This window comes from Grammomys surdaster, unplaced genomic scaffold, assembly GCF_004785775.1.
Source record: "Grammomys surdaster isolate TR1022 unplaced genomic scaffold, NIH_TR_1.0 125834, whole genome shotgun sequence".
Lineage (NCBI taxonomy): Eukaryota > Metazoa > Chordata > Mammalia > Rodentia > Muridae > Grammomys > Grammomys surdaster.
The window spans coordinates 712,539-727,838 of record NW_021620662.1 but is presented as its reverse complement, the minus strand read 5'-3'; positions in this window follow the sequence as shown (position 1 = coordinate 727,838).

Genomic DNA, 15,300 nt, shown 5'->3' with positions numbered 1-15,300 from the left:
GAGAGAGAGAAGAAATGAAAAGAACAAAGGGAAAGAAAGGAAAAGAATGAAAGAAAAAAGAAAAAAGAAAAGAGAAAAGAAAAGAAAGGAAAAGAAAAGAAAGGAAAAGAAAAGAAAAACTGACCAGAAAGTGTAGCTTGGGGTAATAAAGAAATTACAGAATAAATGTAGCCATCATAGCTAGTTATTTTGATGTTAAGTATTTAATATGGCCCCTTCCTGGTCCTGTGGGCTGGGGCAGACACAGAGTTGGTCTGCTCCTGTCCTGTGGAGATACTGACTCCTGAGTCATCCTAGAGGAGCTACTGCACTCAGAGCAGCTGAGGAGCCACTGTACTCAGAGCAGCTGACACTGAGTTGATCTACTCCTGTCCTGTGGAGATACTGACTCCTGAGTCATCCTAGAGGAGCCACTGCACTCAGAGCAGCAGAGGAGCCACTGCAATCAGAGCAGCAGACACCAAGATTAGAATCATAAGACTACAGAGACATCTGGACTCTGAGGAGCTCTGCAACAAGCAAGATAACTGGAAATACAGACTCCAGTCTTACACAGTGAGGGCGGGCAACACTAGAGTTAACCAGATGGCGAAAGGCAAGCGCAAGAACATAAGCAACAGAAACCAAAGTTTCTTGGCATCATCAGTTCCCAGTTCTCCCAATATAGCAAGCCCTGAACACCCCATCACACCTGAAAAGCAGGATTCAGAATTAAAATCACTTCTCATGATGATGATAGAGGATTATAAGAAGGAATTAAGTAACTCCCTTAAAGAAATACAGGAGAGTACAAGTAAACAGATAGAAGCCCTTAAAGAGGAATCACAGAAATCCCTTAAGGAAATGCAAGAAAACACAAAGAAGGAATTAAACAAAAAACATTCAGGATCTGAAAATGGAAATAGAAACAATAAAGAAAGCTCAAAGGGAGACAACCATGGAAATAGAAAACCTAAGAAAGAGATCAGGAGTCATAGACGCAAGCATCACCAACCTAATACAAGAGATAGAAGAGAGAATCTCAAATGCAGAAGATACGGTAGAAAATATTGACACAGTTGTCAAAGAAAATGCAAAATGCAAAAAACTCCTAACTCAAAACATCCAGGAAATCCAGGACACAATGAGAAGACCAAACCTAAGGATAATAGGTATAGATGAGAATGAAGAGTCCCAACTTAAAGGGACAGTAAATATCTTCAACAAAATTATTGAGGAGAACTTCCCTAACCTAAAGAACAAGATGCCCATAAACATACAAGAAGCCTACAGAACACCAAATAGAATACACCAGAAAAGAAATACCTCCCGTCACATAATAATCAAAGCATCAGATGCACAAAACAAAGAAAAAATACTAAAAGCAGTAAGGGAAAAAGGTCAAGTAACATACAAAGGCAGACCTATAAGAATTACACCAGACTTCTCACCAGAGACTATAAAAGCCAGAAGAGCCTGGACGGACATCATACAGACCCTAAGAGAGCACAATTGCCAGCCCAGATCACTATACCCAGCAAAACTCTCAATCACTATAAATGGTGAAACCAAGATATTCCATGACAAAACCAAATTTGCACAATATCTTCCCACAAACCCAGCACTTCAAAGGATAATTGATGGAAAACGCCAACACAAGGAGGGAAACTACAACCTAGAAAAAGCAAGGAAGTAATCTTCCAACAACCCCAAAAGAAGATAACTATACAAACATAACTTTACCTCTAATAGCAAAAATAACAGGAAGCCACAATCATTTTTCCTTAATATCTCTTGACATCAATGGTCTCAATTCCCCAATAAAAAGACCCAGACTATCAGACTGGATACACAAACAAGACCCAGAATTTTGCTGCATACAAGAAACGCACCTCAGTGACAAAGACAGACACTACCTCAGAATAAAAGGGTGGAAAACAATTTTTCAAGCCAATGGTCCCAAGAAACAAGCTGGAGTAGCCATTCTAATATCAAATAAAATCAACTTTCATCCAAAATTAATCAAAAAAGATAAGGAAGGACACTTCATACTCATCAAAGCAAAAATCTACCAAGGTGAACTCTCAATTCTGAACATCTATGCTCCAAATGCAAGGGCACCTACATACATAAAAGAAACTTTACTAAAGCTCAAAACACACATTACACCTCACACAATAATAGTGGGGGATTTCAACACCCCACTCTCAGCAATGGACAGATCATGGAAACAGAAACTAAACCGAGACACTTTGACATTAACAGAAGTTATGAACCAAATGGACTTAACAGACATCTATAGAACATTTCATCCTAAAACAAAAGAATATACCTTTTTCTCAGCACCTCATGGTACCTTCTCCAAAATAGACCATATAATTGGTCACAAAGCAGGCCTCTACAGATACAAAAAGATTGAAATAATCCCTTACATCTTATCAGATCACCACGGAATAAGACTGGTCTTTAATAATGACAAAACCAATGGAAAACCCACATGCACATGGAAACTGAACAACTCTCTACTCAATGATGACTTGGTCAAGAAAGAAATAAAGAAAGAAATTAAAAACTTTTTAGAATTCAATGAAAATGAGGACACATCATACCAAAACTTGTGGGACTCCATGAAGGCAGTGCTAAGAGGAAAACTCATAGCTCTAAGTGCCTACAAAAAGAAACTGGAAAGAGCACACACTAACAAGTTGACTGCACAACTAAAAGCTCTAGAACAAAAAGAAGCAAATACACCCAGGAGGAGTAGAAGGCAGGAAATAATCAAACTCAGGGCTGAAATCAACCAAATAGAAACAGAAAGAACAATACAAAATATCAATAAAACCAGGAGTTGGTTCTTTGAGAAAATCAATAAGATAGATAAACCGTTAGCCAGATTAACCAGAGGGCACAGAGACAGTATCCAAATTAATAAAATCAGAACTGAAAAGGGAGACATAACAACAGAAACTGAAGAAATTCAAAAAATCATCAGATCCTACTACAAAGGCCTATACTCAACAAAACTGGAAAACCTGGAAGAAATGGACAATTTCCTAGACAGATAACAGGTCCCAAAGTTAAACCAGGAGCAGATAAACCATCTAAATAGTCCCATAACCCCTAGGGAAATAGCAGCAGTCATTAAAAGTCTCCCCACTAAAAAAAGCCCAGGACCAGATGGTTTTAGTGCTGAATTTTATCAGACCTTCAAGGAAGACCTAATACCAATTCTCTTCAAACTATTCCACAAAATAGAAACAGAAGGAACACTACCCAATTCGTTCTATGAAGCTACAATTACACTCATACCCAAACCCCACAAAGACCCGACAAAGAAAGAGAACTTCAGACCAATCTCCCTTATGAACATCGATGCAAAAATACTCAATAAAATTCTAGCAAACCGAATCCAAGAACACATCAAAACAATCATCCATCATGATCAAGTAGGTTTTATCCCAGGAATGCAGGGATGGTTCAATATTCGGAAATCCATCAATGTAATCCACTATATAAACAAACTCAAAGAAAAAAACCACATGATCATCTCACTAGATGCTGAGAAAGCATTTGATAAAATTCAACATCCCTTCATGATAAAAGTCTTGGAAAGATCAGGAATTCAAGGCCCATACCTAAACATAGTAAAAGCAATTTACAGCAAACCAGTAGCCAACATCAAGCTAAATGGAGAGAAACTTGAAGCAATCCCACTAAGATCAGGGACTAGACAAGGCTGCCCACTCTCCCCCTACCTATTCAATATAGTACTGGAAGTCCTAGCCAGAGCAATTAGACAACAAAAAGAAGTCAAAGGGATACAAATAGGAAAGGAAGAAGTCAAAATATCGCTATTTGCAGATGATATGATAGTATACTTAAGTGACCCCCAAACTTCCACCAGAGAACTCCTAAACCTGATAAACAACTTCAGCAAAGTGGTTGGTTATAAAATCAACTCAAACAAATCAGTAGCCTTCCTCTACATGAAAGATAAACAGACTGAAAAAGAAATTAGGGAAATGACACCATTCACAACAGTTGCAAATAATATGAAATACCTTGGTGTGAATCTAACCAAGCAAGTGAAAGACCTGTACGACAAGAACTTCAAGTCCCTGAAGAAAGAAATTGAAGAAGATCTCAGAAGATGGAAAGATCTCCCATGCTCATGGATTGGCAGGATTAATATAATAAAAATGGCCATTTTGCCAAAAGCAATCTACAGATTCAATGCAATCCCCATTAAAATCCCAACTCAATTCTTCACAGAGTTAGAAAAGGAAATTCTCAAATTCATATGGAATAACAAAAAACCCAGGATAGCGAAAACTATTCTCAACAATAAAAGAACCTCTGGAGGAATCATCATTCCTGACCTCAAGCTGTACTACAGAGCAATAGTGATAAAAACTACCTGGTATTGGTACAGAGACAGGCAGGAAGATCAATGGAATAGAATTGAAGACCCAGAAATGAACCCACACTCCTATGGTCACTTGATCTTTGACAAAGGAGCTAAAACTGTCCAGTGGAAAAAGGACAGCATTTTCAACAAATGGTGCTGGTTCAACTGGAAGACAACATGTAGAAGAATGAAAATTGATCCATTCTTATCTCCTTGTACAAAGCTCAAGTCTATGTGGATAAAGGACCTCCACATAAAACCAGATACACTGAAACTAATAGAAGAGAAGGTGGGGAAAAGCCTCGAATACTTGGGCACAGGGGAAAAGTTCCTGAACAGAACTCCAATGGCATATGCTCTAAGATCGAGAATTGACAAATGGGACTTCATAAAATTGCAAAGTTTCTGTAAGGCAAAGGACACTGTCAATAGGACAAAACGACAACCAACAAATTGGGAAAAGATCTTTACCAATCCTTCATCTGATAGAGGGCTAATATCCAATATATACAAAGAACTCAAGAAATTAGACTCCAGGCAACCAAATTACCCTATTAAAAAATGGGGTATAGAGCTTAACAAAGAATTTTCAACAGAAGAAACTCGAATGGCCGAGAAGCACCTAAAGAAATGCTCGGCATCCTTAGTCGTCAGGGAAATGCAAATCAAAACAACCCTGAGATTCCATCTCACACCAGTCAGAATGGCTAAGATTAAAAACTCAGGTGATAGTAGATGCTGGCGAGGGTGTGGAGAAAGAGGAACACTCCTCCATTGTTGGTGGGACTGCAAGATGGTGCAACCACTTTGGAAATCAGTGTGGTGGTTCCTCAGAAAATTGGACATAGCATTACCCGAGGATCCAGCTATACCACTCCTAGGCATATACCCAGAAGATGCTCGAACATATAACAAGGACATATGCTCAACTATGTTCATAGCAGCCTTATTTATAATAGCCAGGACCTGGAAAGAACCCAGATGTCCTTCAACTGAGGAATGGATTCAAAAAATGTGGTATATTTACACAATGGAGTATTACTCAGCTATTAAAAACAATGAATTCGAGAGGTTCCTAGGTAAATGGATGGAACTAGAAATTATCATCCTGAGTGAAGTAAGCCAATCACAAAAGAACACACATGGTATTCACTCACTGATTATTGGATATTAGCCCAGAACCTTGAAATGCCCAAGATACAACTCACAGGCCACATGAAGCTCATAAAAAAGGAAGACCAAGTGGGGGTGATTCAGTTCTTCTTAGAAGGAGCAACAAAATACTCAAGGGAGCAAACATGGAGACAAAGTGAGGGACAGAAACTGAAGGAGGGGCCATTTGAAGGCCTTTCCACCTGAGTATCCACCCCATATGCAGTCACCAAAGGTAGATGCTGATGTGGAAGTCAGGAAGTACATGCCGATAAGGGCCTGATATGGATGTCTCCTCAGAGGCCTTCAAGAGTCTGACATATTCAGAGGCAGATGCTCACAACTAGCCATTGAACTGATCATGAGGTTCTCAATGGAGGAGTTAGAATGAGGACTGAAGGAGCTGAAAGGGTTTGTGGCACCATGAGGAGACCAACAATACCAACCAACCACAGCTCCCAGGGTCCTAACCACCAGCCTGGGAGCACTTATGGAGGGATCCAGGGCTTCAGCTGAATATGTAAGAGTAGAGGGCCCTGCCGGCCACAGATGGAAGATGAGATCCTTGACCTCATGAAGGCTGGACGCCCCAGGGGGTGGGAATTTTGAGGGTGGGGAAGTGGGAGTGTGGGGGGGGAGGTAGGTGGGGGTTACATCCACAGAGAAGAAGGTGGAGGGGTAAGGGGATGGGGGGTTCCCGGGTGGGTGGGGGATGGGGTAAGGGGATAACATATGAAATGTAAATAAAATATCCAATAAAAAAAATATATAAAAAAAGTATTTAATATGCTTAAGTATTTAACTACTTACCTATTGGATTATTTTAATTAAAAATATTTTTGTTATAATGGCATCTACTTTATCATCTGATCACTGAGAGAAATAATGTTTGCCTTTTACAAAAATAATTAAATTTTAAAAAGATCTCTTTTTATTCAGCAGAATCTGGGCAGCAAGAAAACAGCTCTTCTTACCTACTCGGCAGCCTACTAAACACCCAGTAGTAAGCAATGCCAAAATGCTACACAGTTTCCTAAGGCAGAGTCTGCATAAACTGATTAGAAATCACAGTAATACTATATTGAGCTACCTTAAGTATAAGGATTACCTCTGAACCATTAATAATATGAATGCTAAGTTTCCAAATGGAACCACCACAAACACTTGTGAATGAAATATCTTCTTTCTTTTTCTTTTTTTTATTTCTTTCTTCTTTCTTTTTCTTTTTTCAGTTCTTCTTGCAAAGAATCATACACTTAGAAATGTGTAACTGATCAAGAGACAGAGTGGGCCAGGTCAGCATGCAAATATTTGCCCATGAATTTGTCCTCAACTTGCATCATCTTTCATTTAGTTTTGCAGTTTGAAGTTATATAGACCACTTCCTCAAAAATTATCCATGAAAATAACCAATTAAGACAATGAACATGGAAAATAAAATACATACATCTAAACTATGAGTCTTGTGCTTACATTCTGATCTGTAACTGTATTTGTTACTTTTCTGACAAAAAAGCCATAAGCAAAGCACTGGAAGGAAGAAGGTTTCTTTGGGCTTATGATTCCAGAAGGGTATGTGTCCATCACCATGGGGAGACGTGGCAGTAAACAGCAGGCATACAGCAGAAGCCTGAAGCTGAGAGCTCACACCCTCAACCACTAGCAAGAAGCAGAAAAGGGAAAACTGAAAGTAGCTCTAGGCTTTTCATCCCAAAGCCCAATCACCATCCTTCCTCTCAGAAGGGTACACTACCCAAACTTCCCCAAATAGCACCAACAACTGGGAACCAAGTGTTTAAATACCCAAGACTACAGGGGACATATCCCATTCAAACCACCACAGAGCATTCTAATAATATCTCATAGAAAGCATCATATTTATTTAGCCTCCACTACTTCTACAATGGACTTGAGGGAGCTTAAAATAAATGCATGTATTCAGGAAGAAAATTATAAATTAGAATAGGAGAAAAGATTCTAGAATTGAATATGAAAAATTGGAACAGGATTTTAATATGGAAACAATAAGGTTCAATACCTACACGATCACAGTTCAAGAAAGAATTTGAACCTATGCTTCACAGTAATCTAGGATGAAAATGTAAACACATTTCAGTAGTCTTGGGTATTGGTTCCATCAGGACAAGCATTTGCACTCCTCCTGAAGGATGCAAAGGTATTTCCTATTTCTTACTCTGAGAAAGCTGTTCTAGGCAGAAGATGAGATTTTTTAAAAAAAGACTTCCCAGGCAAGCTATGGCTTTAATCCCAGTACTCAGAAGGCAGAGGAAAGTGGATCTCTGAGTTCAAGGCCAGGCTGGTCTACAGAGTGAGTTCCAGGACAGCCAGGGTTACACATAATAACTCTGTCTCAAAAAACAAAAACCAAAGGAACAAACAACAAACCTTCCCAGTGACATTTGAACAAGTGAATAGGACACAGAGCCACTTATATATGCTGTCAGTGGGTCTCTGTCTTCTCTTTCCTCTGTCTTTCTATGTCTGATCAGAACTACTCTTCATTTCCTTCCTCAGCAATCCATCATTATCCATATCCCAGAGCAGGGCTCCAGTCCTTCAAGAACATGGTGAAAGCCTCCACAGTCTCCCTTGACCTGTCTTCCATGGCACTTTATTTATAAGATGCTACCAGCATAAAGCTCTAAAGCTGTAACTATCTCGGCCTCTCAAATACCCACTTGAAGTCCTTCTGCAGTCCTGAAGCAAGCTTCTCTTTGAGTCCAAAGCTCCCAGTGGCTTTTCCTTCTCATATCTTGAGCTATCATAAGTCCACTCATCTAAAAATAAGCTGAGTCTATCCACTTCTGCTCATGGCAATGCCAGTGTGGGATATATGCCTCACCTCCATCTCTGCAGGTTAATGGCCAAGTTTAAATGTCACCACACCCAGGTAGAACCCCTTAGTTCTCTCCTGTGAAATAACTCCTTCTTTTCTCCAGCTCCATGCCCTAAATCAGGGTTCTCACTACAAAGTTTAATCATCACATCTTTCCAGATCTCTCTTGGACAGCCCAGTTTTCATACTGCCCCTCAGTTTCCGTCCACACTGGTCCTGTCAGCTCAGTGTTTGGAGTCATCCTTCAGTATCTTCATGAGGATCTTCCAGGCTTTCCACAGTAGGTTCTTTCTCCAACCAAATCAAACTCACTTCAATCTTTCTAAATAGGAGATCATGTAGTTTACATTCTACACATCTGCCTCCAAGAGCCAGGATAAAAACCTTATTATTTTTGCATCTAACATGTCCACCCACTCACTGCATACAGTCCACCTTGCTCCTTTGCTTGGGGTTTTTCCTGCTTATTTACAGTTTCTCTCCTTCATAGTAAACACATTTGCACAATCAGTGCACAGACTGTGCTAGCCCTGTTCTCGGTCACATCCTTGACATCTAGAACATCATCTGGCACACAGTAGACAATCAAAAGTCCAGGGTGAGCTAAGGAATGCTGTCTATTCCTGGCACACCACGAGCACAGCACACGTGTCCTCTGGAGTGAATGAATCCTCCCTTCTATTTTGATACACTTCCTAAGTTCTGACAGTTGATGGTCTTGGCATCCTCTCTTGCATCTCACACAGTGCTTAGCACACACTAGGCCTTCAGTACATTTCTGTGAGCTCAGAATATTGCTATGTAGTTCTCTGAAGAAGGTGAATATTAAAGATGTTGCAGGATACTTGATCTTGTATGTGATTATGGAGAGTTATGGAATGTTGTAGGTCAAGAGCCAACATTCTCCTGAACTCTAAAAACAAAACAAAACAAAAAAACCAAAAAAATAATTACCTCCTCCACACCCAGTGCTGGAGATTGAACCCAGGCCCTCTACTACTCGACCATATCCCCAGGCCTCTTTTTACTTTTTATTCTGAGATGAGATCTTACTGTATAGCCCAAATAGGTGCTGAACTCACAACAGGCAAGCCTTGAACTTATGATCCTCCTGCCTCAAGCCCCCTGAATAGTAAAATTACAGGCTTGTGCTGCTACATCTGACTTGATTTGGCCCTTCAAAGGCCAATTATCCTAACTGTTATGCCTGGCCTGACATTCTAGTGATTAATAGGCAACCTTCTCAGAATACATCACTTAACTTGGCATACTTTTAAGTCCACCAACCCTACACTAAGAACCCTGCAGGATTCTGGACATCTGAAGCCTATAGAAGACATGCCTGCTGTGCTACATCCCACCTAGGGATGCTCCCACTGCTAACTGTATTGACTTACAGCTTTCTTTTGTTCTGTGAGTACAAAAGTTCACATAATCTCTTCCCCAGTTGAACACGTGATTCATAGTAACTTGAATCTGTGCTCCTGAACTGTTATCACTCATATTTGACTCAGAATAAACAACTTTCTTATTTCCATGAAAACAGAGTCACTATTATACATTCAAGTTGATTTGACCAAAGCTCAAGTACTCATTTTTATCTTCTAAACCTGAATCTGTCTTCTCTTTTCACTAAACATTCTGTTTTTCTGTTGTAGTGCTGAAGATGAAAAGCTAGCTCTCTCCTGGGCTGCATAGCCAGCCCATGATTCCGTCTTACTTCTTAGGGAACATAACGCCTCCCTGCCAGAGGAAAGATGGCCTTGCAGAGTATTATGGGTCACTAGCTGTGAGGTCAGAGGTCAGAGTTCAGAGGCCAGCTCTGCCATTGGTTAAAGTCTTTCCACCTCAGCTCACTCCCTAAAAGACTAGTAAACCTGTCATGCAAAGCAGTGGATTGGCTTTCACAGCCAAACGGCCAGACCCGCACCCTTTATTACCTCCCTCCTTTTTTTAACCGGTTTTAAATTGTCCAATTCATATCTGAATGATTGTAGAATATACTGTCTGAACTTGAGCAGGTCATTATTTGAAGCAGGAGGGAATTATGTTTACAAAGCATTAATTCTCCACTAACTTCTCGTGACCTCATAGCACTCAGTACTCGTCTCGTGGGCACAAGTGACTTCAGCACGTTACTGCCATCATTCTTGAGATTTCCTGGAGCCAACACAAAATAATTTCCCTAGATGTCACTAAGTCACCAAAAAAAGTAATCCTCTTTCTTTTAATGTCCCACACAGGAAACAGAGGGGCAATCAGGTAAGAGCTATGTATTTGCCTCTCAAATACATTACATAATAACATGGCTCCAGCTTAAGAATAGAAGATTTAGAAAACAATATAAAAGGACTAAACCAAAATGTAAGTGCATCTCAGTCAAAATGGATGTGACATCATTCAAATCCCTCTAGGGACAATTCCATTTGGAAGCAGGGATGTCTGGCCAGGGCTCACACAGATGAAGGTCAGCTGGGCACTAGAAGGTGGCAACTTAACGCTTGCTGAAATTCACACAGACAAGCAAAGAACAAAGCAAGTCCTCTCAACACCTTACGGATTTCTCTCACCAGCCTTATTGACTAAAGCATAATAACCTGCTTGCGCTGGTATTTGGCAAAGGACCATTCTTCAACAGACCACATTCAAAAGAGCAGAAATGCTCTCACAAATCTTGACATTATTGCTAGACACAAAGAATATATTTGCAGAAGGAAATAATGTCAAAACCAAAGCAGCAGGAATATGTAAGCTTTTATCAGCAAGTGGGAATGGAGCTTCCATGGCTCAGGTGCAAATAAGGACACCAGAAGGAAAGGTCAAAAGAATGTTTGTTCCTGGACAGAGAACTAAGGCTTCCCACCCAAATGGTAGCTTTCTCAGCTGCCCGTTCCAGTGAAAGCATCTAAATTTTGTTGCTGAAAGTTCATTTTCTCAAAGAGCTTGTATAGCAGAAACTATAGCCTGGCAGTGATCTGCATGGAGCCCACAGCAAATACCCACTTGAAGATAATCTCTAATAGTTGCTTTTACAGGTACCCAACGGTTATAATGCAAAAAAAAAAAAAAAAAAAAAAAAGAGTATGTGGTACTTAAGACAGTTACTCCTGCTTTAAAAGCAGCAGTAATTTAAGCTACTGGAGAAAAGAAGGATGCATAGTAACTTTCTCCCTAAAATCAGATGGTAAAAGGGCAGTGCCTTATATAACAGAGATGAAGTGCATATAGCTAAGTCAACAGAAGGATCGAATAAATAATCTCGAATAATACAATTTGATAAGAAACCCTAATTCTTTTCAACTAAAGAATTTGGCATATGTTCTATACTTGTTCACACTAAGAGGAAATTGTCCTGAACATAGAATTCAACATCTGTGAGATTTAAACTTCTTTATAATGAACTCGATCCCCCATTCCAAGCCTTCTAGCTTAAAAAAAAAAAAAAAAGTCTGCAAGATTTATTTGCCCATGAAGAACAAAAAGTACTAAGACAAGGAGAATAACTTAAATAAAACACATCCCTCCACCTCATGGCCAGCAGCAAAACTGAAATTTCCTTCTGAATGAAGAATGACTCTGTGAAAGACTTTAACAAAAACAAATAGAATTAAATTACATTTAAAAACCAAGCCATGCAGTGGTGGCGCACGCCTTTAATCCCAGCACTTGGGAGGCAGAGGCAGGCAGATTTCTGAGTTCGAGGCCAGCCTGGTCTACAGAGTGAGTTCCAGGACAGCCAGAGCTATAAAGAGAAACCCTGTCTCGAAAAAAAAAATAAAATAAAAATAAAAACCATATCTCCATAAGAGAATTAGTCTCTTCAAAGACTACATCCTTATTACAAAAATTCCCACCAATGCTCAAAACATTTTAGATGCAACTCCTATAGGACTTCCTCCATGTATAAAACATTCTTTTAAATTTTCAACTGTAGCAAATCTGGTCCTTTGAATGTGGAATTTGATGTCTGTAGGCTAGACATACTTTCAGAAATAAGGAGAATCTCCAACATGGATATTATTTTTTATCAAAAGTATATATTTTTTTCAAAAGCTTTTATGCTTTTTTAAGTAGTTTGTAAACCACAATTGGTCCTCTATGTCTGTGGGATTTGAATCTACTAACCACATAGTGAAACTATTTGAGGAAAAAAATATTCAGAACGCATATATGTAGATGTCCTTCCTACCCAGGCCCTGAACAATACAACTACTTACATAGTGTACATTGATTTAGATGTTATAAATAATCCAGAGGTGATTTAGCATATGCAGGAGCATGTGCAGACATTATATGCAAATCCTATGCCATTTCATGGAAGGGCCTCATCTGCAGATTTGAGCATCTTCAAATGGTTCTAGAACTGACGGATGACCGTACTCTTAAAGATCATTCTCCAGAAATGTTCCAAAACCCACTTCAAAGAATTGTAGATGTGGAATGAATAGACAACTTCATTATTTTCTTGAAAGCCCATTTCTCTTTTTATGGCATCTACGATGCTGTGTGTGCAATTAATCAACTGGATATCAGCCAAATCCAATCCGTTCTCTCATGTCATACACTCATGAGATGTTAATATGTGGTAAGCACTAAAGATTTATAGTAATAGTGAGCGAACACAGGACACCGTCTGCCCTCATGAAGTTTATAGTCAGATAACAAAACCAATTTACATAGAAATATAAATTATAACCAGTAAAAAAAAAATACATGGTGATGCAAAAGCCTAGGGCAGTAAGATCCAATTATTAAACGGTAAAGAAATAAAGTTGAGCTGAAACTAAATCGAAGTTAACTGGACATGCAGGACTGAGGAGAAGATGCATGGGACGAGCTGGGCAGAGGAAGATGCTACTCCGTGCAGAATGGCAGCATGCACGCAGGCTCAGCATGATATATTAGAAGGGCTGAGAGAGAGGCAATCTTTAAGCATCGAGCATTACTGACAGAGTAGTATGAGATGAAGCTGGGAAGATAATCATGGAGGCTTGCAAACATTAAGCAATGAGAATCTCCAACCAGACTCCAGTGGAAAGCAGAGACAGCAACGTCGTGAGATCCGTACTGCCAGCTGGGTTCTACCACTAAAGATGAAGATCCGATGGGAAGAGACCAGTGAAAAGGTTACCATAACAACCAGAGAGAGCAGGAAAGACAGACAGAAATGAACGGACTTGAGAGCCTCTAAGCACATGAAATTGATTTTTAAAAAAGTATGAAATATTCCATATTCAATACTTGAAGGTAACCCTTTGATCTTGCCAAACAGTGTCTTGGTCAATTGAAAACCAAACAGTAAAAATCATACAAATTTTAAGGTCAGTTTTTCAATCAGCATTCTACAACATATTTATAGTATTTCTGTATCATATTTTACATGGCAAATAAAGGCATAAAAATAGTAGAACTTAGCATCTCACTTTATGTAAACATACAAGTGGCTGAGAAACTCTGCTAGACTTTGCACATTCAACAATGCACACATTCAGAAATATTACACAATAAGTATTTCTTCCATGCACAAAAGCATTTATTAAAAATGCAAAACAAATCAAGCAAAAGGGAACCGCTCTGTTTCCATACTTCATTTCTCTTTTATTGCTGGGTCCATAAGCTGGGTGATTTTTATAATTCTGAAACTATAGCACAGCTGAGATCTAATAATCACCACCAAGTTTCATAATAAGCTGTTTAGTGGCAACTACAATGCCCACAAAGCCTGCGAAAATTTAGATCTAAACCTTGACCCATTAGAGAAAACTCTTTTTCATATCTCTAACCCTTTGATATGCCATCTCCAGTTCACACCCTCCAGAAAATACAGCTTTCCCATAGATCCAGCTTCTCTGTAAGTCTGGGTCACAGAGTCAGCAATGATTGTCAAGTAAAAATTACAGGAAGTCATTATTTTGAATTAAGCTCCTGTATAGACTAAGCTAAAAACCAAAATGGAGTCACTTAGATTGTAGCTCTCAGTCACTAAGCTTGGCCAGGGCTGTTTGACCATCCAACAAAACAGGATTAGAGATTAACACTCTAATCTCCCAAATGGGCCAGTTTCAAATGGTATGATAATGAATTTCCTTTGGTTTTAATCCTTAGGCAAAAGATGGAACCTGCAATAACTGGTACAAACTGACCAGTTCTCTGCTCTGTTTCTGCTTCAGGGAAAGAAACCTTGACATGAACAGTCGATTTTATTCTGTTCCCGCTTTTCCTTAAGTTCTTTTCTTCTCTGAAACCAATCTCCCTTCCCTGGACAATCAAACACATTCTATTTTATAGAATAAAGGATGATCAGTTGCTCAGTTCTAGAGTTGAAGATAAAGCTGATTCAAGGATGATAAGTATCACATGCTCTCATTCATATGGGAAAGCTAAATAAATAAATAAATAAATAAATAAATAAATGGTTGATCTCACAAAAGACAGTAGAATTGTGATTACCAGAGAACAGGAAGGACGGGGCAACTAGATGGAGACATGTCTGGTACCAAAATATAGTTGGGTATGAGGAATAAGTAGACGTCTATAGCAACGCAAGGTAGCTAGAGTTTACAATTTATTATATGTTTTATAAGGAACTGGAAAAAAGAGTTCAAAGACTTCCTTACACAAAAACATGGTTGAGAAATGTTTAACATGAAAATGCTAACTATCCTGATATAATCACACACTTTATACATTCATGTATTCCCAGAACTTAAAAAGCTGACATGGAAAGATTTTGAGTTAAAGTCTAGCCTGGGCTACATAGCAAGCCCTGTCTCTAATTAATTAATTGACTAGTTAGTTAGATAAAAAGAAATCCAATTAAGATCATTAACTGAAATTATTGCAACTTTATTCTTTGACAGAAAATAGTAAATTCAAAATGTAGTCAACCATACAGAGTTTAAAC